Genomic DNA, 25,960 nt, shown 5'->3' on the forward strand with positions numbered 1-25,960 from the left:
AAAAGCTTCGCCGTGGAGTGAAAGCTTTCGGGAGCGCGCGCGCACGCTCCCCATTTGTGTGACCGAGACAACGCATCCCCGACTGTTTTCTTCCGTTTGAACTTGACGCTTCAAAGGCTTTGGGTTGTGCAAAGCACGCACACACACACACACACACCACTGGAGCGGACGGTGATAACACAGACTGTTGGCTGTGTGGGTAAAAGCTTCCTAGCCTAGCCGGATGAAGATGCCAGCTGTGGAGACGGTACACGCTACTACTACACAATAGTACGCACACTCTAGCACACACACGCACGCACACGCTCGTTCGCTTTTCCGCTACGATACCGCGTCTGGCCGAAAGGTGTACCGAAAGTGAAAGCCAAAGCGAGAAAGGCTTGTCCGGCGAGATTGCTTGCGCCGCCAAAGCAGGACAGCATGCGCGTCCCGAACGCAGCGGGCACGAACGAGCCCCCGAAATCGATCGTCAGGCTGGCAAGCGAACCCCGAACCCGAACGGCGACAGGACCGACAGGACCGAGAGCGCGTCAGAGCTTTGTACGAGGCACAGCCGCTGACCGAGTGCAGTGCGTAGGCGGTTGTCGTAGACGTAACCACCACGTGCTACGGGTCTGTCTGCACGCACGGTAAACTACTACTATCCCTCCCCTTCTCTGGCCTTTTGCTGCTGGTTGTGCTGGTGCTTGCTGTGTGTTTCTGGCTGGCTGCAGCTGCGTTTTCTTACTACTACTACAGAGACCACCGCCATCGCCGCCATCCTGTCGACCCGTTCGGTTCGGTCCGTCACCGAGCACCGGGAGCAGCATCAGTTTTTGGGGCCCGATCGCGCATTAGTGCTGCTGCTGTGTGCTGACCAGAGAACACTTGCGAACAGGATAGATTGGTGTGATGGATTTGTTTTTTTGTCTGTGTGTGTGTGTGTGGCTGTGTTCTTTCCGCCAGCGATTCTCGCGTACTTGTGATGTGAAGTGGACCTGACGGAATAAGGAATAATTGCAGCTGTGTTGTGTCTATCCGGTTAAGAGAGCACAGTGCTGGACATTACTTTAATGGCGGTGACTTTCAAAGGAAAAATGTATCTTAACTCACAAAACAAAAGTTTGACTAATCTCTTAAGGGTGTTAGTATACAAAATAGTAGAAATTCTCCACATCTTGCCCATCTTCTGTGTGTGTGTTTGTGTCTGGATTTTAAAGTGTGCATACGTGTGTATACAACTCCAAATACCAGCTCTGCTACACCTGGCCACCAATTTATCGACCAACTTAACCTCCGACGGCCGGGGACGATAGTGACCTTCTAAATACGCTGCTGCTGCTGCTGCTGCTGCCGCTTGCACGAGATGCTTCGATCCCGGGGAACTTTAATGGGGCGAGATACTCGCTGGCCCGGCTCGGCTCGCCTCGCTGGCTTTTGACTGTTTGCCGTTTTGCCCGGGGCAACACGTGCACGCGCGCCATTCGTCCTTCGGCGATGGGCAAATAATGCAAATGCAGCAGCAGTGTTTCTGTGTGTGTGCGTGTGTCTGCAAGCGCCAGATGCTGCCCAGTTGCATCGGGCTCGCAATGTCTCTCGGAATCGGATTATTTTCATTTAACCGAGATCACACTCATTTTGAGCTTATGTCCTACGCGTCCGAAAGCTGGACTAATTTTTCCAATGTTACATGTATAGGTGAAATGATTTTTTTTTTCGCAATCTCTACAAACGGTTGCCATCTAAACACCCGAAAAAATCCCCCGTTTACAGCTATTTTTACGTTCACCGACCGACCGATATTCGCCGCTCGCCTCAATGGTAGAGCAAATATTGATTTTTTGCCTTTGCTTTTGCTGCCCTCACAGCTTCCATGGCAATAGCCCCGCGAGAAGTAGCTTGCTAGATTGTTTGTCCACCTGACGAGGATCGTCAACTCGTCAAGGTGTGCGATGGTGTGTGTGTGTGTGTCTACGGATGAGCGCGAAACAGAAGGTTACTAGAAAGGACAAACAAAACAAATCGATAACAATCCATTCACAACGCCAAGCCCGGTACGCCGCGGTCCAGAGGGAAAAAGGGCTGCTTCATGCGGACATTCCCGTTCATCATCAGGATTCGTTCGTGCGTTCGTTAGCTAGCCCTACGGTGCAGGGACTGAATGGAATAACGACCTGACGGTGAAGGTGGACGAAACCGATCACCGCCATTGTTAGGTCGGAATGGGAATAGGAGCACAAAAAAAAGCACTGATAATAACACATTCGTTACATCAAGCACGCCGACACACACTGCTTCGCGAACTTCCAGTGACAAATAGTGAATAGGGACCGAATAGGGATTTTCGTTTGTAGATGAACGTACGGATATTCAATATCTCATCTTGTTTTTATCAGCAACAACTCGTCAACAGTTTTCTAACGCAAATTTTTCCTTCACTTTTCCACAGTTTTAGTGCACCGATTTTTTTATCTCGCACATTGCACATGCCAGCCCGTATTTGCATCCGTGTTTTGTTGTGTACACTTCGGTCGTGTTTTGGAGCGTTTTGTGGCGAAACGAATTAACGAAGTCAGGAAAATAAACCCCCCTCATCCTAAATGCTAGTTTGGTAAAAGGCTCGCACAAAGTCCCTAAGCATTATTGTCACGAACCGGTGTGAGGTTGGAGCAAATCACGTCACGCACCCAGCTAGTATCCTTCCGCGCAGCGTAGGTCCGGAGTCCGGCCGAACACCAGTATTGGTTGTGAAATCGTGTGAGTGTTTTTGTGTGCTTTAATGCTTGTGTGCGTGTGAGAGTGTGTAAGTGTGCCTCCCCTTTCCCAAAACCACCTGTCCGTGTCTCTACCCATACATAGATATATCTCATGTGAAAACCATCTTGTGTTATGGGAAAAAGGTGTTAAGAAAGTAGGATTTTACATTGCGGTTTGTGCGTGAGTGTTTGTGCTTTTAAGAAGAAGAAACCAACGACAGTGTGTGACAGGCAAGTAGACAGGTGAAGTACCGCCACCACCACCAGCGGCTGCAGTTGCCACTTTTCAACGGAAAAACCTCAACAACAAGGCCTCAACGACAACAACTAACCACCCGCACCACGGCCCACCTTCCGCTCAGCTTGCGCGATAAGGCTGTAACATAACGAGCTTTCGTTGGAAATGAGTCGAGTTTTTGCCACGCACCCAAACTACCGATCCGTTAGTCGATTGTGGCTGAACAGAAACGGCTGAAAGGGGCGGGTGCGGTTTTTTGTGCGACAAGCTTTTGTAACAACGGAGCATCCCTTGGCAGCAAACAAAAAAAAAACAACAACCTCCCCGGGAAAAGAAAGAAAGGTAAGTGTCACCGTGCACCGTCATCGAGCAAATGATTAACCGGAAAACAAACCGCGTCAGCAGGAACGTGTGAACGATGGGAGGGAGAGAGAGAGAGAGAGAGAGAGGGATATAGCCGAAACCGATTGACGTTTTGATGAAATGAATGGAACCGATGGAAGGCAAGCAAAACAAATGCCTGCCTGCAAGATGCCAACAGCACAACAACAACTACGGTGGCCAAGAAAAATGGCAAGCACCGGGACGCGGGTGGTTTTTTTTTTGGTGGCCCACTATTATGTAATGACTGTACAAGGGAAGCCTACGATGTCTTGAATTTTTGGCTGGTCCATTGTTTTGTTGGAGCTTGGGCCGAAAGATGGAGCTTTTGCCTGGTCTTGGAGTGAGCCGGTGAAACTGAATCCTTACCAACAACTTTTTGAACAATGCATGAGAGTGATGGTTGGTTCTTTATTTGCACTGATGCATCCTACACAGCCTTACAATATCTGGTTAAGTGTATATCAATATTTGGACGCTCTTTCTAAGTTCAAATGGACATTTTTGTCTATGGGCTGCTCTAGTGAGCTTCTGGAACTACAGGCTTCAGGGATGAGACATTGCAGGCAAATCTGTTCATGGATCATAAGTCATACATACAGGCAGGAAGACTCATTCTTTAGGGTTACTCAAGCAGTAGATATCGCATCTCATGTATGAATGTAAAAAATAACCATGGATGGTATAGAAACTACATTAAGAGAACTACCTGATAGCTGAATTGGAAACCGCTGTTCTGGTGACCGAAGCGACAGCAGCGCCGGTCTTCACACGACAAGACTGGGATTTAAATCCCATCCGGACCGTCTCCCTGCACGCAGGACCAGGACTACCTTGCTACGGGTAAAATCAAGTCACAGAAAGCCAGAAACGGCAGGCCGAGACCTTTTCGAGGTTTTAGTGCCACCGAAGAAGAAGTTCCTGGGCAACCCTTGCACAAATGAAAGCTGAAGCACAAATGAATTAGCTGGGACAGAACACAAATTTGCGTTAATAGATTCTCATTTCTGGGGCTTCAGCGATCAGTTACAACTTAAGCTTGACTATCTCCTCCACTACAGGTTTCTCGAAAAATTCTATGGAAATAATATTGCGCCTCGGAGACCTCCTGTAGCGATCTCCACGATCTACGAGGCGTTCATCTTAAAAAAATATATTGCAATCAGGTACTAATGCTGAGTGATTGTCACATGGACTCCTTCGTATTAAACAAAAGCGGACAGTATCGTTTAACAATGTTATCCAGGACATCCTTTAGACCTTTAGACGAATGCTATGACCTCTGGATCCAAGTTACACATATATTAAGCCATCGTAAGATAAAGCCGTGGGTCCCCAACATCATAATCATTTCAAGGATTATCACAACACTGTTAGCTGCTGGAATTGGGTCCCTATTTTACGTCCTTAGAATCTTTACTCCTTACTCCGTACAAGAACCAGGGACCGAATCCCATACAGACCGCCTTCCCGTGTGAAGATCTGACTAACTAGCTTTAGAAAGTCTCTTTACCTTTCAAGTTTGTAGTGCTAAAGAAGAAGTAGGATACTCCCCACTTACTTACATGGTCCAAATCTTGAAACAATTGCATTGGACGGCCATGATGTGCCTCTCTTCTTCCAATGTTCTCGATGGATTAGGCTCATAGTTGTTCCAAATATTTTATTTTTTCCATATAAAAGACGCTGGATAGTTGGGTGGATCGTTAGGACTACAAATCACGAAAATCAATCAATTTTGCACACAATTGACACACGTTCACAAAAATACCCTGCAGTGAAGCTTCTTTCATTTGAAGACTACAATCTGAAACTGAAAATTAACACCGGTAAAGCACCGTTTGGTACGAGTGATTTCTTTCCTGGCACACTCACTTGAGCAAATTGAAACAATCGTACAAAAATTCCAAAACCCCCGTCGAATTGCTTTCTTATGTACCACTTGCATTTGTTTGTACCTTCTTTTTTTTGTGAAACAATCTCAGCGTACAGCAAATGGCCTACGGTTGGAAGGAATAAAATACCATTCCAGAGCATCCGACGGTTGGGAAACATTCCACCGGGAAACAATCTTCTCCACCGTTCCAAGTTTCAGCCACGACGGTGTGCCTTACTCCCGGGCACTGGAGTACACTCTCTGTGTGATGTGAAGCCTGCCAAATCGGATATCGGAAAAATCACACACACACACACACACACACACACACACACACACACACACACACACACACACACACACAGGCACATGTGTACTCCAGTGTGCTCAAACAATATGTGCATTTTCAAAAAACGAACCACCAACGAGTTGAAGGTACCTTGCGCCTGGTTAAAGAAGACCACTACGCGTACGTGTGCCCGGTATGCTCGGCGCAAGGTTCATTCTATCCTGTACGACTGCCGAATGTTCCACGTACACCGCCACCACCTAACCCGCCACCTCTCCCTACTTCGGACACGTTAGAACTCGATTTGGGGAAAATAAATTTCCCGAGCACAATATTAAGGCAGACAAAACGAGCAGCAAAACCACAACAACGACAAAGGCAAAAAAAATGCACAGGCACAACTAAAAGTACTAAGAATATTGCAAATACCCCCTTCTCCCCTTTTCGTTGCTGTTGCCCCACTTCCTTTCACTGCCCATTTTTCCTGAGCAGCCGCTTCGAGTATAGCAATATCGGGCCCGGGTTTTTGGCCATTTCCTGAACCGAACGGAACACACCAACACGATGTATATGTGTATGTATTGTGAAGCTACAAATGGAATTACGGAATTCGAACAATCCCAGGCGTTCCGAAGGGGTTTGCAGTTTGCAGTACATTTTATCGTGGAATTTGTACCCCGCAATCTCTCGAAACCTCCAAACCTCCATTAGGTAGTAGTTCGAGCGTGTCTGATCATACGTGTGCATACCGTACCACCATGCCGAGCTCTCTCTCTCTCTCTCTCTCTCTCTCTCTCTCTCTGACACAGGGAAAAACGACAACGGCATCTACCGGCATCCCGGTCGGATGCAGCCATTATTATTATTAACCAGAAAATGTTATTAGCATGCAAGAAGGTTGAAGTTGACTCAACTGTTACGGATCAATTAGGGGTTCGGTTGGCAGAAGTAGTAGTCACAACAGCAAAATGGATAATTTATTCCACCGAATGGCACATACATCACTACGCTCGTGACACAACGCGACACGTACCAATCAATGGTAGCAGAATCAGCTTGATTATTAGTTATTTCTGGGGAACAGAAACATCAGTTCGGATGCTTTTTTTTTCTCTCTCTACTCTCAAAGTCTCTACCTTCGTCAAATGCTTTCCCCCGAAATGCCCGGTTAATTTGAGGGGTTGACAATTTTTAGAATATTTTTGGCAAAAACTTTTTCCCTCCTCAATAGACCGAATTCGAGTCATTTGATTAACGACACATTACGACCCGAACGAGCTCCAATCGGGAGGGGTCGTTATCATCCCAACCGCAAACGGTGGTGGTTTTTGAGCTTTCTTTTTTGTGAGCGTCTACATCGGTTTTGGGCTAATATTTTAAGACGCTCGTTCTGGTGCGTGTTCGCAAGCAGCAGCAACAACAACGGCAGGCTCTCCGGAACCATCGAATAACAAAACGCTATGAATAGAATACCTTCTTTTGATCATACTGTGTCGAGGCGTTTGTTTGTTTTTTTTTTTTGTTTTGATGTGTGTTTCGAACCCACCCCGCAAAGAACGTCACCCATTGTTGGAAAAGACTTTTCATTTTCGGGCAACAGGCCTGCCTTATCGTGTGAAGGAAAACATAACCGAAGAAGTAGTAGTCGTCAAATATATTGCTATTCTGGCTCCTTCTCTTCACTCTCTCTCTCTCTCTCTTTCTTTCGAGAAATAGAGCGAGAGCGAGAGCTTTAAAGGCCTGCGCGACTGCGATTGCGAAGGGAATATGACCAACCTGCCTGCCTGCCTAAGATGATGGCAAGACAGCAACACAACATGACCTTCGCTAGCCCAATAACCCTAACCTTCAGCAACGTCCAAAAGCACCCATCGCTCGCTTGCCCGTTCCCTTGCCCTCCATCAAAAACCCTCCCAAACAGAACGAAAATATCGCCCAAAAACACGAGCAAACGAGAAGGAACGCTCGCATGAGCAAAAAGTGAGACCACAGTTCCAGTTGCCATTTTGCCCTGGAGAAGAAAGAGCGAGAGACCGAAACAACAACCCAAAGCAAAAAAAAACCCGAACAAAACCACCCGAAAATTAGGGTGCTTTTGAACCTAGCGCTAAAAATAGACACATTTTTAGATGTTTCCGAGCTTTTCGGGGTTTCGGCTTTACGTGCACCGACCGACCAGGCGTCTCCATCACAGGATTACTAACCACCGGGCGCCTCCATGTCGATTTTATGGATACCCGGGATACGCGTTCATGCAACGATGTGGAATCTTATAACTTTTGGGCCAAAACAGCCTCAGAGCGGAATGGCCGAATATTGGGAAATCAATGTGGGGAAAAGAGAAAAAAAAGACCAACACTTACCAAGGGGATACATTTTTCCGAAACAGGCTTTTCCTATCCCATTTCCTTTGGAATCGAAATGATGGAATGTGAACGAGAAAGGAGAGCTCGTTAACAGAGTGGTGCAGCTTAACAACCACCCGGCCGACCTCGTCTAGGTTGATGGGTTGTGCTGTCCATTCCGGTCTGGTCCCCGCGTTCGTTTAAGTGGAAAATCTTGACATGAATGAAATGAAGTGCTGTTTCCGCTTATAAACTATAAACATTACTAAGAGCATTGACAAACATTTCAGCTTGATGCGCAAACCAAACTTTAAACGCCTTTTCTTGAAGGCAAAATAAAATCCTTCTCAATGTGTGAATGTTTTCTACCGAAACCATTTCCCTACCAAAGACGTGTGGAAGCGAACGCCGAAAAAATGGACGTAAAACAGATTACTTCACCACGGTTGCATTCCGATGTCAGTTTAAGTGGAAACGAATTTTCATCATCCACTGTGTGGTATCTGTGTGCGAAAAAAGCGACCAATTTCAACTGAAAACAATACACTGTACCGTAACCGAACGAGAGAGAAAACCCGTGGGAAAACGCCAAAATAAGAAAAATATCATTAAACACATATCACAAGACACTGGCAGCATGAATTCGACCGGAAAATCCCAAAAACCAACCTTACACACTGACGGTTCTTTGGAGCGCTGTACCGTACGAGCCTCTGTACCGGCACTCAACAACTCAACAATTTCCCACCGGTCAGCTGGACCGCTACCTACACCAGGCCACCGAAAACGGTCCCAAGCGTGACCGCGCCCTTCTGTCTTCGTTGACCCCCGCTACGCCAAGTCCCAAAAGTAGCTTTGTTTGTAAATCTACGCATCTTCCGCGCCTTTGATGTAGCGCACGGTGGTCGGTGTCGCAGAACGATCCGCAGCACTTGAACCACGTCCGTAGTCCGGGGGAGCGCGAGAGCGTCGGGGAAAAGTTTGTTTTTCTTTTATGATTATTGCGTACACCATCACCACCGTTTGGTGAGGCGCGTTTGCCTCTTGCTTTGCAATTTTAAACATTTGCAACAAGCACGGCAGCCGCTGGCTGGCGCTCTGGTCTGGTGAACCGTGAAGGTGAAAAATTTCCTCCCCACCGAAGGGAAAAACAAAAATTCTAGAGTGAAGACGCGAATTGGAAAAGCAGATCGTGGTTAAACTTTTTTTTCTCTCTCTCCCTCCCAAAACAAGCGTAACCAAAACCGCCGGCACGTTCCGTTCTTTTTTCCACCAGCATAAAACACATTAACCAAAAAGCGGAGAGGCAAGCGAAAAGAAGCAGCACTCAGCGATCCTTTTTTATGCCTTTCAACACTGACGGGAGGCGTTTTGGATGCGGGGGGTAGGCTGGTTGGTTCAGTCTTCCCTTGCCGAAAGCAAATAACGAGCTGGAAACATATTTCACAAGCCAACCGTGCGTTTGATGGTGAAGAATGGCAGCACCCGGCAGCAGGCACAACCAAATAAGCGTACACGCACTCACACAGTGAATTCGCAGCACGCATACAGAGAGAGAGAGAGAGACTAGCCGCCATTGCGTGCCTATCGGTGTGTCCTCGGTGTGTCCTGCGGTGCGGTGTTGTAATTTGATGGGAATAAATTGATTTCGTGTCAATCGAATCAGACGCCGGTACGGATCGTGCGTGCGTGGACGGACCCGCTGCTGGATTGGGCGCATTGTACTAGTAGCAGATAAATTGGTTGATTATTTACTGGTGCGGTGTTGCCGTTCGGGCTGCTGGTGGAAGCGATAAACCACAGTCCCTTTATCGGTACCGAGCCGAGCCGGCCAGTCCTTCCGAACGCTTCTTAAACGAACCGATATTGTGTGCTCGATATGATGACATTACTTCCATCCATGATGATGGGGTTGATTTATACACTGGCTACAATTGTATTATCACTAAAGGATCTACTCCTTTCTAACAATATTACTACATTTACTACCATTTTCCCAACAATAATACACTCCTACAGACACTTTTGCTTGTATCAGCTCAAAAACATTCAACACTCTTCTCACGCACACATTCTGCCTGCCAAGCTTGACACACATCACACATCAATCATATTTACTTTTCCACTTAAATAAGCGAAAGGAACAAAAAAAACCCAGACTTGAACCATCGCTATTGATAATGCTTTACAATTTGGCTTTCCCGGGAAGCTGTTTTTCTTGGAACTGGCAATGATAACACTTTTGTCACAACACCAATCACACACACACATGCGAACGGGCCAATACACACTGGCAACAATCGAACAAATTTCAAACGCTGCGCTGACGGAAGCTGACTGCCGCCAGCTCTCGAGCATGAAAGTTAAAGCCACCGGTTGACCTTGAAGCTGGTCAACGAACTGTTTGCTATCTTATCTTTTGTATTGTTTTATATCTCTAAGTAATTATTTCGTCTCGCTCATGCGGGTCACGGCAAGCAACGCCGAAAGGGTGCGAACGCTGATGAGCTTTCGATGGAGACGCATGGTCGTTTGTAGTATTTTCGTGGAAAAACAACACAACACGCCTAATAGATTGGTCCGAGATATGTGAATGTGAAGAGACATTCATTATACCTAATCTGTCGGTCAATGAGTTTTATTCTTACCACACACCGCAATGGCGAATAAAATAGAATTGCTACAATAAAGGCCCCCATCTAACCAATAGAACTGCGCTCTGCAATATGCATAGGCTCTTTGTATTTCGTTAAGCTGCTTTCCATGGAAAACGCTCCCGCTGCCTTCTAAACCCCGAGTGCCGTTAATGAGCAACTTTTGAGCACATATTGAAGTACACATATTATTTGCATCGCACAAACTTGTGCCCCACAAACTACCCACACACACACACGGTACCGATAGATAATGCACATCGCAAACCGTGAACCTGCTCTGCTGCTGGTGCTGGTGCCCTGCTACCGGCTATGAAAAATTGATAAAGTTTTCAACACTCCAAAGTCACCGGGCCCATATTGCCTCGTGGACTGTGGCATTTGCACTGCAGCACGGTGCAAATGGTGGTGGAGTTTTGCAATTATGAGCACCGGCCAGTATTGGCCCTTTCGCCGTCGAGAGTTTTGTCGATCGTATATGAGGACGTCTTATGTATGTGGATCGGCGTGCAAACACACACACATACTGAATTGGTAGTTCTGGCTACTGACTTCTCACACCTTTCCTAGACACAAACCCACACACGAGTGTATGTGGTTCTGGGTTCGATAACGATGGTGGAAAGATTTATAGCATTGCAACATCGTCGCGCTTTGTGAGCAAGTTTTGTGCAGGGAAATGTTTGAACGCACGAAACTTACCCTTAGACAGCTTTTCATGTGACATTTCTACAGAACCGGAACCGAAGTTAAGGTTTAAGTTCAATAGCTGGAACGAATCTTGCCCTCACAAGTGTTCCCAAAGCCTCCACTTATTCAGTGTAACAGAGCATACTGCAGCTTTTAAAAATCTACTAAAAATTTAGAAAATATTCCCAAACAAAATTGCTTTCCTTTTCCTAGTGAAAAAACACTCCACCACACACTCGGTTGAGGTAAAGAAATCTTTCTAGCCCCGTTCCACACGCCACCATCGTGTATGGCGTGCTGTTGACAGGAAGGCATCCCACCACAGACAGCGAGCAGAATCACATCCTGTCGGTTTCCGTTTTGCTCTTGTAATGTAAGGACATCGCACGATATGCATATTGAATTTCGATACGTGCAGGATTACATTTTTGCCATCATTAGCATACAGGCCGATGGTCCCATCGGGGCGACACCAAAACCCGAACGCTCGCTTGCCATCGTATCGGCCGCGCCACGGCAAGCCACGACAGCACAAGACAAAGACACCAAAGGCTTAAAGAAGGTTAAGGAGGTCATCGCGAAAGGACGCGAGACCGCGTTGTCTTTCGTCTTTCGGACCACAATTGCCTCCCGGTGCTCGGGTACGGGTGAAATCCTTTTCCTCTGAATATCCCTCCTTTCGCAAGCCCTTGGCGTAAGATGCTGGTTGGTGCTTTGCATTTGCGATCGTCCTCCCCGATTTCTGATCGATCTGCGCGATTTCTATCCATCTCGGCTATCATGTTTCCTTATTTTTTGTTTCTTTTATGCGCCCTTTTGATACACCACAAAATGGCGACCACTCTTAAGTGCGGCGAACCGGCCCTTTTTTTCCCGAGCGGACGTCGTATCCGCCGGTTTATCTGACCTAAAGGATCGAACGGATTGGTAATCTTTTCCGCAAGCAAACAAGCGCCACGGACTGGAAAGATGAGTTATCCCAGACGTAGCGTTGAGAGCCATGGCGAATGTGCTCTGTTTGTTACTTTTACGAGATACACGCCATTTACGCTATTGGCTAACGAACGAATACAACGACACCAGCCAGGATGAATTACGACATCTTACGATAGGGAAGGATAGTAAGAGTAGGAAGAGCAACTGTAGTACGAAGAACAGGAGAATGCAAATTCAGTATACTTCACCACACGCCAGCTTCCAGCTGCATCCTATCGTATCCCGTGCTAGAATTGATTATCCTCGTTCGACGGGGCAGATGTTTGATGCACAGCCTTGATTTGATACTATGGATTTGGAGTTCTGTTGCTTCTTCTTTTCCCTCAATTCTTCTAGCCATCATCCTTCATGCGGTCTGCGAGGAATGTCGAACGGCTTTTTCTCCTTCCGGCGGCATACTACAGGAATTTCACTTTAATAGACTCAGCACAGTGAAGCTGAACTGTAATGCGATACTTTGTAGTGCATTCACTAGTGCAGTGTGAAAATACTTCGCAGAGACCGAAGGCAAATTATTCCACGAAAAGTACGCCACTCTGCTTTCCATCTTCGATTGAAATGTTGATACTGCCATTGGTGATTGATTGATGATGAATCATTGGTGAATAAAAAAATTTAAACATAAATTCCACCAGTATCAACCCATTGTCACTAATTTCACACTTAAAGTTCATTACTCTACCAAGTACCAGGCGCCTCCATCGATTTTTTCCATAGAAAAAATGTTTTTTTTTATTAATATCGTAACCGATATCTGAGGAATTTAAATAAATAATTGATTCTGTTCCCTTTTTTCCCCCTGGCAAGCTGGTTTTATCACTCACGAACCAACATTTTCATTAAGCTGATGGAATGCCGTCACTTAGTTGCAATGTTTCACATTCCAATCATACTTCTCATTTTTATTCGTTCACCCATGTCCACGACTCTTTTTGTTTGATATTTATCAATTTATTTAAAATAGAATCAAAAGGTTCGGTGAAATATTGCATCGGAAGCTGTATAATTTTTTTAATAGTTTAGAATACCATCACAATAAGGAAATGAAGTAAAAAACTGCATTCCAACGATTGATAATTAATATTGCAGTGGTAGGACGCTCGTTATTGCTTCAGAGTGACGGTTTCGATTTCAATGATGAAAAACTTAATCAAAAACTCGTTGTTCGGAATAATAAAGAACAAAGCTACAAATCAGTTGTTCACAGGCAGTAGCATCCATCGCAACATGATCGACTCAAAAATGGAATTTGAACGATCACCACTGTGTGTTTCCCGCTCGATATTAATTTCCCTTCAGGGAGACTACACCTAATTGTCATACGAAGAAATACATTACGAGCGATTCTATTGCAGTTGTACCATTGCTACAGCTGATTTGTCTCTGTCGACGTGTGTTTGTGTGGAGTTCATCATCGTCACCACCACCATCCCTTTCTAATTGCGATCGATAAGCTCGTTGTCGCTTTGTGTCCTGCAGTGCTCAGCCTGATCCAGTAGCCGATTATGCTTTACGCCGCGGCGATAAAGAGACAGTTTGTATGACATGGCAAAGGAACGGATCGATTGCACATATCCTTTTAACAAGCTCACATTTCTTCCAAATCCACTGTGGACCTAATTTTTAACCTAAAAGTTTTTTAAAACGACACCGTTCTCTAGACAAACAGAAAATAGCAATCACCCACAGCAATTCACTCAAACGCAGGGAGAGAGAGAGGGAGAGAGAAACGATAAACGATTCCGATTCAGACGAATAACTTTCATTCGCCATCACGCAAACCGTTTCTCGCTTCTGTTTGTTCAAACAAAATTACACTCGCTGCTGCTGCCACTGCCTTGGTTCTAGCTCATATTTACTGCTGCTTATGGGGGGATTTTAAATGCATTTTAATCGCTCAAAATCATCGTCAACACGAAGGCGAAGGAAAAATGGTAAAATAAAACTCCTTTTAATTTACTTTGAAACCGATTAACGATTTGTTTAACCGCGAAAAAACCCACTCTTTTCCCCATACGTAAGCACTACAATTTCATTACAATGTGACAGGGAAGAAAAATTCACACCATTTTCTTGGTAAGATTGAAACCTTACCAGTTCTGACCACAGCTCAAGTTCCCTGTACTAATTGAACCCTTTTCCGGGTAAATGCAAATACACACCAGCGAAAACGTGGCAACAACGTCCATTTCGAAAAAAAGAAAATGGTAAGCTCACTTCCCACTAACGATTTTAACCATTTGGGAAGTCCAGAGTGTTCATTCGAAAGCCGTTCGACAGTTCTACCCACACATTCGGCCCTTTACAGGTGCCACTTGTTGTGGGATTTTAAATACTACCACCGCAAAGATTTCTTGCGCACCCGAATTACGTCGTCATTTCGTACACTTTCGCACGACCAGAAAGCGCGCAAAATACGTGGGCTGAAAATGGGCAAGTAAAAGAGAGAGAGAGAGAGTGAGAAAAAGAACCATGCATCGGAAAACAAAATATTGACACTCTCTTCTCACAGCAAACCAGCTCGTGCCGTCCCACAGATTCTAATTGAATTGGTCTGATACGCAATTCATAGGCAGCATCATTCGCGTCACCAAAGTACGATGCTCCTCCTTGGGGGGAGTTTTTTTTCGCATAATTTTCCTTCCAAAAATTTTCCATCAAACCGAAACACCTACACACGTACAACAGTACGCGGCATACTAAATGTGCGCAATTTTCCTGCAAACCACCAAGCCGGGCAAAGCATAACAATCAAATGATTATGATTTACTTTTCTCGGGTTTCCGGGCGAGTGGCAGTTAGGGCCGCGGCCATCCTACAGCCCATCCAATGTCGATCAGCGGAATCAGTTTATTGTTGGTGGTTTCGCACGCGCCGTTATAGCGTGTCGGTGTCGACCGTTAAATCATTCGGAACATCGTGTTCAACTACTCCGCGTGCGTTCCGTACGGGTGAAGAATATGACACCACCGAGAAGGACCTGTGACAATTGTGCCGATCCAGGGGGAAGCATGAATGCACTGGAAGTGATTTATGGCAAACATACACACTCGAAAGCACGTGCACGTCTAGGAAAGGTACGCGGAATCGTTGGATGGGGAGTGGACGATTCATTAGACCGTTTTTCACTCATGTTTCTCATTTCACTGCAAGTGCGTACTTGGGTTTGTGTCTGTCAGAGCTAAAAGCTTCTGTCCATTGACACATGAGTCTGTGATATATGGTGGTGCGTTTAGTGGTTTATAGTTCTGCACTTCCTCTGAATAGAGTTAAACTCAATTGACTCGAAACGAGTTCTGTGTCGAGCTTGAGCATTTCACTTTACAATAGTTTGTTGGATTGTTTAAAGTGTCCTTAAATTATGGTGAAAGCTTATGTTAGGATTTTTAAGGTTCGTCAAAATAATCAGCGCTGGTAAAAAGTCTTGAAATAACTGCCTTCTTGCAAAAGGCCTTATTTGAGTTTATTATGACTTCAAGCCGCTCAACAATCATCTTCTTTTCTGGCTTAACGACCTCTTAGATCATGCTTACCATTTATGGCTTACTAGATTTGTTGATACCGCATAGCTGGATAGTCAGCCCTCACTATGGAGGGAACGGGCCAGATGAGATTTGAACTTTGGTCCTGCTGTGTGAAGACCGGCGCCGCTGTCACATCTACCATCGGGCCGCCCCTTATGTAAATTATGTACTAATTAATTGATTAATTAGTAAATGAAGTCAAGCTCGTAAGTTAATCGGAGACTAATTAATAGGAGACACTTCTCTCTCTCTCTCTCTCTCTCTCTCTCTCTTCTTGGTCTAACAACCTCTTAGGTCATGCCTGCCATTTCTGGCTTACTTGACTTAATGATACCACGTAGTTGCATAGTCAGTCCTCAGTGAAGACTGGCACCGTTGTCCTTTCTACCACCCCAAGCATATGTTTAGGCTCTTAGTTATTGTCCATTGCAGTAAATTTACCAGTCGTCTATGAGCTACTAGAAGATGTCACTAGAATGATACCGGGCAACCCAGAGCATCAATTCCCTTATATCATTCCACATCGGGGATGAAGATATCAGTAAAGTATCCAGCAAAAGCGATATAAGGACTTTAACTGGCAGATAAAGCGTAAGACTTGAACAATTCTAGAAATTGTTGAAAATAATAATTTTCCACAGAATATTCAAATTCCAATACGCACATGCCCAATCCAAACGCCCGATCTACCTGTTGATAGCTGCTTCGTGTGAGCAATGTTGAAAGTGATGCTTAATTGTGTTTCTGAACAGGACTTCTTCCTCAAAGGTTTTCGTCAAAATTGCTCTTTAAGAGAGAAAAAAAAAACCATTTGATTTCACTGGCCCTCACACTGTTGCTCGCACAACCGAGGCGAGCGCTCAGCAAAGCGCAAAGCAACAAACAAACAAACTTATTAACACAATTATTTTTCCACTCTTCGAAAAGTCTAATTGCAAGGGCTTCGGTTTCGCCCTGCGCCAAGTTTTGCACACCATTGACCTTCCACTCCCCCCATTCCACACCTGGTGTTCGAAAACTTCCCGACACACACACACACACCCGCCGAGGCGCTAACGCTTCTTCATTCCAGTTCTCACCGAACGAATAACTTTTCAATTATCGCATGCTTGGTACGATTCCGACTTTCGTTCACCTTCTGCGTTTGTTTTTGCTGTTTACCTCCTAGTCGCCACCGTTCCGCCAATTTCCCCACCCACCCACCAATTGAACTTTTTCCACCTTCCTCGCTTTTCTCCTTCGCACAGCCACATTTTTGGAACGTTCTGCCGGTAAATCACGCACAGTGCCACTCGACGGTTAAAGATGTGTTTCTTTATCTTGCGGAAATCCGGTAAGCACCTCGGATGAGTGTAGACCATTTACCAAAGTACCATTCGTTTTGAGCTAAAAGTCTTTGCAGTTTAAAAGCCCTGCATAGCGTACCTGTTGAGAGAGAAATAATTTAATCTCATTTTAGAACACGATTGTTCCTATCCGGTTTCTCAAACAATTTATCTGTACTTCCATGTAATCGGAGGAGCTCTAATAAGAAAAAGCCCCAGGCAGCATCGCCATTTACAGCTCTTAACCTCAAATTTTCTACTAACCTACGATAGGTAAGAGAGAACACTCCACTGCTCCAAAAAGCCTCATTCCTCCCCAAAACAAAACAAAACACAGTAACCTGAATCCACACGCCTTCTAATCCAATCCAATTAAAACGACTCATGCCGAAGCAGAACCAAAGAAAAAAAGTTTTCCGGGAGGCTCGTTCGGCGGACTGAGCCGGGTCATTGACATCGGTTCACTGGACGAAAACTAATACCGTCGGACTCGGCAGGGAAGACCGCACCCGGACTCGTTTGATTGATAGTACGTGACGTGATGGCCAACGAGGAGATGATGCGAAAAGGACCAGACACATATGCCGTCGGCTGCTGCTGCTGCTGCTTTGGAGGAAGCATACGGACGATTGGATATTGGAACAGGAGGTTGTCTGATGATAGATTGGATTCTATCATTCTTCCCATGCAAGCCGACATCAGTTGCGGGAAGGAAAACTCAACTACAACTGCTTCACAATTGCGCCGTACTTGATTTCGGTACCGCATGAAAAGCTTTGCGCGTGTGTGTGTGCTGATAATAATGTAGAATGCCTCTCGGCAACAATGCAAGCCGTCCCCGATGATAACGATGTTTCTAATGTGCCCCCGTAGCTTCTAATCTAACAGCAACCAAGCGAGCATCATCTGCGCACTGCTGCTCGTGTCCTTGAATGTTAGAGCTTTGCCGGCCAGGCAAGTGTGCGAAAAGCACACGCTGGACGACTCCAGGAATGTGGGCACGGGACAAGTGAATCCCAAATCCCAATCTACCCCGTCCAGCACTGGAACGAGACCAGAATGCAAATGTCGAGCTTTATCTACCGCTCGCCAGAAAAGAAAAGGGGTTCGCCACCAGTGTTCTACTGCTTGCCCCGTAGCTCAGCGGCAAGGATCAGCCGACATGGATCGTAGAAGAAGAGGCGAACACAAAAAAAAAGAGCAAAACCGCTCACAGAACCATGGACTATAATTGAAAAAGGTCCCGGTAATGCCTCCGACGTCTGAGTGGTGCTCGGTTTATGCACGGTCACTGTTCGCTTGTGCGAGTGCGTTCGGCCGAATTTTCAGAGGCTTAAACCCTTTTTGGGAAAACTACAGCCGGCGTGCTTGGGAAGGCGGGCGAACAACACAACAATGTTACGTACTTTCTTGGTTTGCAAATGGGTACGCTTTTAGTGGGTAGAAAATTTCAACAACCAACTTACCTTGCGAGCATTGAAAGGGAGTGTCCGATTGCGTGATGCATGGCTAACGATTGATCAATAGCGAGGGATTCCTTGTTAGACCATTACACTTGGTGGTCCTACGGCAAAAGCTGGCTATCGGGCCTGTGGCCCAAGTGAAAAAGCTAAAACGAAATCCTCATTTTTCGGTTACCTCTACAGATGTGTCCTTTTCGGTCGCTTTATACAAGCGCGCCAACATCAAACGAGTAGGGAGGCGCCTGTCGAAATTAAACTTTCTACCTTCGTTTGCAAAGAAAAGTAAAATAAATACACCAACAGGAAAGCTGACCAGGTACGCACAGTCGGTCCCAAAATAAAGAATCCGGTGGTTATAAATCTTCTGCAACAAGATGAAATAAATCATTCGGAGCTTATTTTGTCATGCTTATCATGCTGGTGACTTACGGATTGCATACTTTGAGGCGAATTTCTTGACAGAATAAAAAATGCTTCCCATGATCACGATCAGGTATAAAAAGAGTAAAAGAAGAAGGCTTGAAAAGTTCGAAAGACGTATTTGGCTCTACAACCCCGAGAGGAGTTGGTCTAACATTTCTGGCTTGTTTGACTTCAAATTGACTGAATCTGCATAGTAAGTCCCACATACTGAAGACCACCCAGTTGGGGAGAGACGACACCGGACCACTATAAGTTGGATCGCCGAAAGCTGGCATCAGAGGTGTTCTAGAGTGTTGGTCAATAATTGAAGTCATTAAATGTAGATTGGGTGAGATATCTGATCCATCAGAAATCTAAGGAATGTTAAATGACACATGGAGCTCAGGTGTTCACAATTAGTATAATTACTGTTTAATTTTATTCATCTCTACTGTAACTTCCACACAATCATTAAACCGAGACCTACTGTACTTTTAAGGTACCTAACCGCGTGCTGCCGAAAAAGAAAAGAAAACATTTCACCTCAAAAAACCCAAACCCGCTTTTCATGGTGCGCCTGACGAGGGACGCTCGGCGAAAGGCTATCTAAATAACACACATACATACACAAAAACCCCGGCAGGCTTTACCCCCTGATGCGGGCACCTTGACAGGTCAACAGAACATGCTTACCCTTACGCACCGAAATTCCCTCTCACACACACACGTGTCTACAAAAATCGCCCAAAACTCCATGATAACCTTATCTTTAATCTTTTGGGCTTGGGATCTGTGTTTTTTGGTCCCACGTTTTTTTTTTTAACTCTACCGGACACCTCAGCCGGTTCGTTACTCTGAAAGCACCTCGTGCAAGCACCCAAAGAAGATGGAGGGAAAATCAATGCTGAATAATGTTCGTTCCGGTCCGTTGCAGGACAGCACAGTAGCGTCGCGCCCGCCTCGATTTTGATGGTCAGGGCCAATGTCGAGCCGCGCATGTTTGCCATGGTGATGAATAGGTGACATTTTTCCCCCATTACCGGGACCGAGACCCCGGGGGGGGTGCATTTTCCTTTCCATTTTTTTTTCTTCGTTGTTGGTCTAATAACAAGGATTTTCGGTACGGCTATGCCCTTAAAATTCCATGAACCACGTTGACTTATTTTTGGGCACACGCGGCAGAATCAGATGTCGGTTTAATCTTATCCACCTTGCCTTTTGCGGATCTGCAGCCGGGGTCAGGAAGACCCGAAGAAGAAGAACAGCATGATGATGAGCATCATTTTTAACGGACACCATCCCAAAACCCTCGCCTCCAAGTTCCGTCACCAAGCGGGGACAGCTTTTCGCCCCAATCGTTAGCTTCCGTGCGCGTGATGACGCAAAAATTAGCTACCGATTTTTCTGGCCCGGTATATTCTTATCTTACCCAGCCGATCAGCACGCACACGACCATCGAACAATTGGGCCGAAGTAAACAAAAAATGGCGGCATGAAAAGAACATCCCAAACCGTGCAAGATCCACCAGAGAAGAGAACACGACAGAGAAAGTTTGTCTGAATAGTAACAATTATCGAACCGAGTAAAGCAGGTTGAACTATTCCACCGCTCATCAGGACTGCTCATCATCACCAACGTCGACGAGCACCGGTGACGGCAGCCAAGGCTCTCACCTTCTGACAGACAGCCGGACAAATGAACCTCGACAAATGGTGACCATTTCATCGAACCTCGGACAGTGCCGGACGCGAGTGCTTCGAGGAGAAAAAAAAAACCCATTCAGCCCCAATCATGATGAAACTTCGCCAATTTAACGTCCTGTCGAATTTGCTGCGAACATCACCGAGAGCACCATTTCATTTCATGAGCTGACATTCCGACTTCCGATGTATCCGGACCTCTGCCATTGTGTGTGCGGGGTAGGTTGCGTATTGAGGCATTATAATGAATGTGTAGGTGTGTGGGTGTGTGTGTGTTTTTTTTAGAAAATTAATTTCCACTCTCGCCCCATTGTTCTGTTCATAATCAGACGATCGTTCGACAAATTGATGCAAACTGTCACTTCCCGAGGGGAGGAATTGAATATTTCGCCTCCACAACAGACTGACTCATTTGTAAGGCCAAAGACCGCTTCTCTTTAAGTACGACCGGAAATGGTACGAAATCACACAGGACGTTAATATCCAAAATATGACCCAAAGTTTAAGCTTCCTCTGGGGGGGACCTCTCGGCTGTGAGGTTAAGTGAATCACTGACACACCATTGACCGTTCGCTTTTATAGCCACAACTTCCAGCACAAGACCGCACATCAGTAAGCCTGCATCTTTACACACACACACACACACACACACACACACAACAGATCGCCCTCATCCGACCGGTCAGAGTACATAAAAATCCTTTTCCCCGAGGATTCACCATGGAACTAACTTTTTTCATTTAACTCGGATTATGAAGCATTTAAAATGAATCCTCGCTCGCTCGCTTGGTCGCTGGTCCAGAGTTGAGGGAAGCTTTTCCGTGAGCACTTACTATACTACACGTGCTTTCTCTCTCTCTCTCTCTATGTCTATCTCTCTCGCTCTATCTCACCAGTCACACATCGAGCGTAACACTCGACTACCAATGCGATTGTTTCAAGTACGCGCGTGAGTGATTTGTCACACACACACAGATCCGCCGTCAGCGAGAGTCAATGTCGACATTTTACGACGTAATTCAATCAAACTGCGTCTCCATGCCGTGCGGTCTCAGGCGTCGCGCGAACGTTGCAAAAGAAGTTCAAAGTAAACGCGCGAGTACATAAACAATTCTGCTTTACTGCCGCACTGTATTTGCTCAACTTTGCTCGTTCGGTCATCAACTAGCGTACACACACTTTTTGGCGGACCATCGTGTGTTGGTCAAGGTGCCCATTGGATGGATGGAAGATGCAAGGCATCACGTAAACAAAACAACGCACGTGTGCTGTGTGTTTGGCCGACTGCGCAAATAGCTGACATTGAAATGCCGCAACAACATCACCCAAATGGTGAGGTCTTCCGGCAGTTCCCCTGTGCCTGCAGCGGTTAACCTCAATCCTTGTGACAAGTTTATCTACTCACGGCAAAATTTGATATAATTAATTTCGATCCTTCCATCGGAACGTTCCCATGGGTCGCCCAGCAAGCTTAAATCGAAAGTCCAATTTTCGACTTACGATACCCATGGATAGGTGGGGGGGTGTCCTTGGCGGTGGTGGGCCTCTTTTTCCTAGTAAATTTACTGCATTCAATTACAAAACCCCCCCTGCACATTCTGCTCATTTTCTGCGGATGGCACAGTTCACATGGCGGCCCGGTCCAGAAGGTTCCAACAACCCGCTCGGATGTGAAACGATAAGCCTTCCCACCACGAGAGCAGCTCGAGGTGACATATCCGATGGTCGTTCGCTCCGCAAGCCTTGGACACACTGCCCTTACACCAGGGAGGTGCATTTAGATGTGAAACTCGGTAATCCACACTGTAGGCGTTTTTGTTGGTGGAATTCAGGGGGAAACTTCTGACCCCCTTTCACCGGCTGATGGCTCACAGCATCAAGATAACGATTTCTAACTGGTCCCAATGGTGCACTCCGGTTCCAGGGGCGCCAGCCAGCCCTCACACTACTCATAACTCATCAACACGCTCGACGACTAGTTGGTGCTTGTTGTCTTTCCCCCGATTCGAACGAACAATGTCAAGGGTCATAGAATCATCGATAACCACACGGTACTTTGGGAACTTGGGACCCTTCCAGAGAATCAATCGACGTAACTTGTGGCTGCACTTACTCCTACCGACATGCATCCAGTTTCCGTTCCGACGATGCACCCCAAACATGGATTGGCAGTTAGCAGGTTCCAAGTAAACATGTCAGTAATTCCCTCCTGTACCACCAAGGGACAGGAAGTTGAAGAAAAGCTCTGGTAATACTTGTTCTTCCAGATGGCAGGATGTATGTTTCCACCGTGTTCCCCCCAGTTTCCCCGAAACAAATGTAGGACTTCCCTTAGCTGAAAACACACACACACACAGAGCTAGACTAACAGCTGATGTGAATGATAAATCCCGATCTGGACAAAGTAATTACACGCAACTCTCTGGCCCACAACGGCCCCGTTAAATGTCACGACCCAGGACAATTGGTCACGATAAGGTGATAATTACAGATTCTACGCTAAGCTCTCGATACTAATCACAAATTCTTAGTAATTTTGCTACAATTCTGTTGTGTGTGTATGTGTGTGTGTTACCCACACAAAAGCCCATACAGTCAGTGAATATACCAACCCAAACTTCCAACACACAAAAGTGGGCCAACCGGGGTGCCCAGTACCGAGGATGCAAAAAGAAAATTAAACCGAATTTCCAAAAGTGGGGTTTCACCTGTTTCAATTCGGTTCAAAAAGCTAAAACCCGACACAAACGATTCCATGGTTCACGTGCCAAAGATTCTTTTGGATGGCCTTTTCCCACAATGCGATTTCTTTCCGCCACAAAAGCGCCATTTTTTAATGAAAGCAAAGGCACAGCGTGGAAAGCGCGTAGCAGGCACGTGCCGCATCTTTCCTGCGGGAGCGGCGGGTCGCTTTTGCCCGGCGGTTCTGTAACATTCAACCGTATAGCCCTTGGGGATGCCCTTGAGGAGGAGAAAAAAGTTAATTTCTTTCATTTTGAAAACATTAAGATGGCTGGGAGTGTTATCCATCGCCCGGCCTGCGGAGAAGCTTTAGTAAAAAAAGAAAACGGCAAGATCTTAACAGCAATGCGAAGACGGCGTGTAAAGGTATATAGCTGAATTCCCTTTTGTAATTGTTAAAGCATGCAATGAAGCATTGTTAGCTTAATCTAGAACAGAAAGCAATTACTACACGTGTAAAAATCAACCAATAAATACTCCGTACAAGTCTCAAGGGATTGTCATATACATTCATAACGTGACGTATGTGAAAAGTGGCCTCCATTGTCACCACGAAGATACCTTCTTCTTCATGCAAAGATTTCGTGAACATACTTGATATGGGACTTGGCAAGCTACCTTTTTTACGTCTTAGCATGCAGTGGTCCTTAAAATTGCTCAGCTACAACTTTAGCCTTGTGCTGTATCCATATCTTAGAGGCGATTGAAAATTCTAGGGCTGAAAATGTTCTAGAGAAGCCCTAAGACCTAAAGCGATCTAAGATTAGTGAAATTTTAAACTACTTGAAAGATGCGATCCTTCATAGCTGCGGTAGATCAATACACTAAAGCGTTGAAAAAATGTTCCAATTGCCATAAAAATTGTTAGTAAAGGTCCTCAGCAAACCCTAACTGAAGTCACTGGATAAGTGTTTCTTTAGGTTCCATTTATTTTTGATCGATCATGGCACTAACTAGCCATTAAAATAATTATGAACTTGAACCAGCTAGTTCATCGATTTGTTTCTACCTCTATTTCTTCAACTATCTACAGTATAAGATACCGCCCTCCATTACCTGCGAAATAATGTCCATAATCCACCAGCAAAACCTACCTAGAGACGTGCACCATTTTTCACCAACCAACCATCCAAAAACCCAACCGAAATTCCTAAAACACGACATGTGGATAAGATCGTGATCCCGCTAAAATTGAATGTCACTCGACCAGGGATGCTCGGACGGTCATGTGCGATGAGTTTTCATTTATCCCAGGGATGTTATCCACCCGCGTAAAGACACATGCTCCCGGTTCCAGGTACGAACCGACCAAGCTGTCCAGCTACAGCTACGCCGCACACCCAGAAAGAAAGAACCCGCTAGACTCAGCCCTAAATCCCATCGTCGACCGGGGGGGAGGGCATCGGCCTGGCTAAACCAAACCAAACGTGACGTAATGAAGCGAACCAAAACGTCCCCAAGTTCGCCAGAAAAAAGGGTTCTCAGTGTCAAGGTACTACACTGGAACGCTGGGTGTGTGTGTGCTTTGGCCTGCCCTTAGATGGATGTTTCTCTGATCTTTTTCGCTTCAATTCACTAAGCTGGTGGGCTTGGTCATCATCGACAAATGGGGTGTTGTTTCGCGCTATCCTTTTTGGTGCTTTGCCTTCCTATCAGTTTCGTTGTCTCCGTTGCAGTTGTAAGCCGGTACTGAACTGAAGATTTTCTTTTGCAAATAAATTTAAACAATAAAAGCTTTAAAAGCCAACCTCACGACTAGTCTCGCCCAGATGACAGACCTGTCGCACTAGGAAGGCTAAATATCACCAGCAAACAGCCAATACCATCATGCATTCGTGCCCTAGCGTGGTAAGAAAATGTTGATCTTTCGCCATTGAACGCTCGACGCGTCTGGCGTACGACAGAAAACATCGATTCTGTTGACAGCGACAAATAAAACGCGAACGTGCAACCATTCCCGGACGTCAAACGCCGTTTGATTAGTCCTTGTACAGGTGGAGAAAAGCTCGCACACACACACACAGGAGCACACAAAGTCAGCCAGCATGTAACTGCCGTGGCCAATCACCTCAAGTTGACGTAAGCTGTAGTACTGTACTACCGGCATGGGGATGTTACTCGATATATTACCCACCCCGGGAGTTTCTGCCACGAGTTCTGAGTGCGAAGAATGTGCTTGTCCTTGCCAACCCACACGCCCGCGTGCCCGGAGACCGCCTGGATGCCGGCACGTGTCGGCCCAGCCAAAGGCGAGGTAAGATGCACCCCAGTTGCCAGCTTCCCATATTTCTTTAACCAGCAAAACCCCGGCACATACTATCAGGCTCGCTTCACAAACCACAACAAGGCGCCGCCGGGCGTCCGAAGGCGTACCAGGGACCGTGCCACAATTTCACAGCCTGGTGAGCTGGGGTTTTTTTTTTTCCTACGTTGCCGTTGTTGTTTTTATTCCTGGGGCGTACTTTATCGTACCCTCCTTACGTTATACTACAGCCCATTTTCCACTCAACTGCACTCGAGAAGCCATTTTTCATTTCCTACTCGACGGCACCCGGCGGGACATTTTTATTTTGCACCAACGCCGTTCGGTCGTCCGCAT

General features: G+C 46.0%; 1 protein-coding gene across 3 annotated transcripts in view; it reads left to right on the forward strand.

The window, feature by feature from the left end:
- The first annotated feature begins 535 nt into the window (after window positions 1-535).
- Window positions 536-25,960, forward strand: part of LOC118514339 — a 48,425-nt gene continuing 23,000 nt past the window's right edge. The window contains exons 1-3 of one of the 3 annotated variants that reach the window (XM_036061155.1): window positions 544-629; window positions 739-886; window positions 2,429-3,315. The gene's annotated coding sequence lies outside the window, so the exon portion shown is untranslated. Of the gene's footprint in view, window positions 630-738; window positions 887-2,428; window positions 3,316-25,960 lie in introns of all 3 variants that reach the window. The other 2 variants (XM_036061156.1, XM_036061154.1) reach the window with 2 other exon arrangements.

Source organism: Anopheles stephensi, chromosome 3 (genome assembly GCF_013141755.1).
Source record: "Anopheles stephensi strain Indian chromosome 3, UCI_ANSTEP_V1.0, whole genome shotgun sequence".
Taxonomy (NCBI): domain Eukaryota; kingdom Metazoa; phylum Arthropoda; class Insecta; order Diptera; family Culicidae; genus Anopheles; species Anopheles stephensi.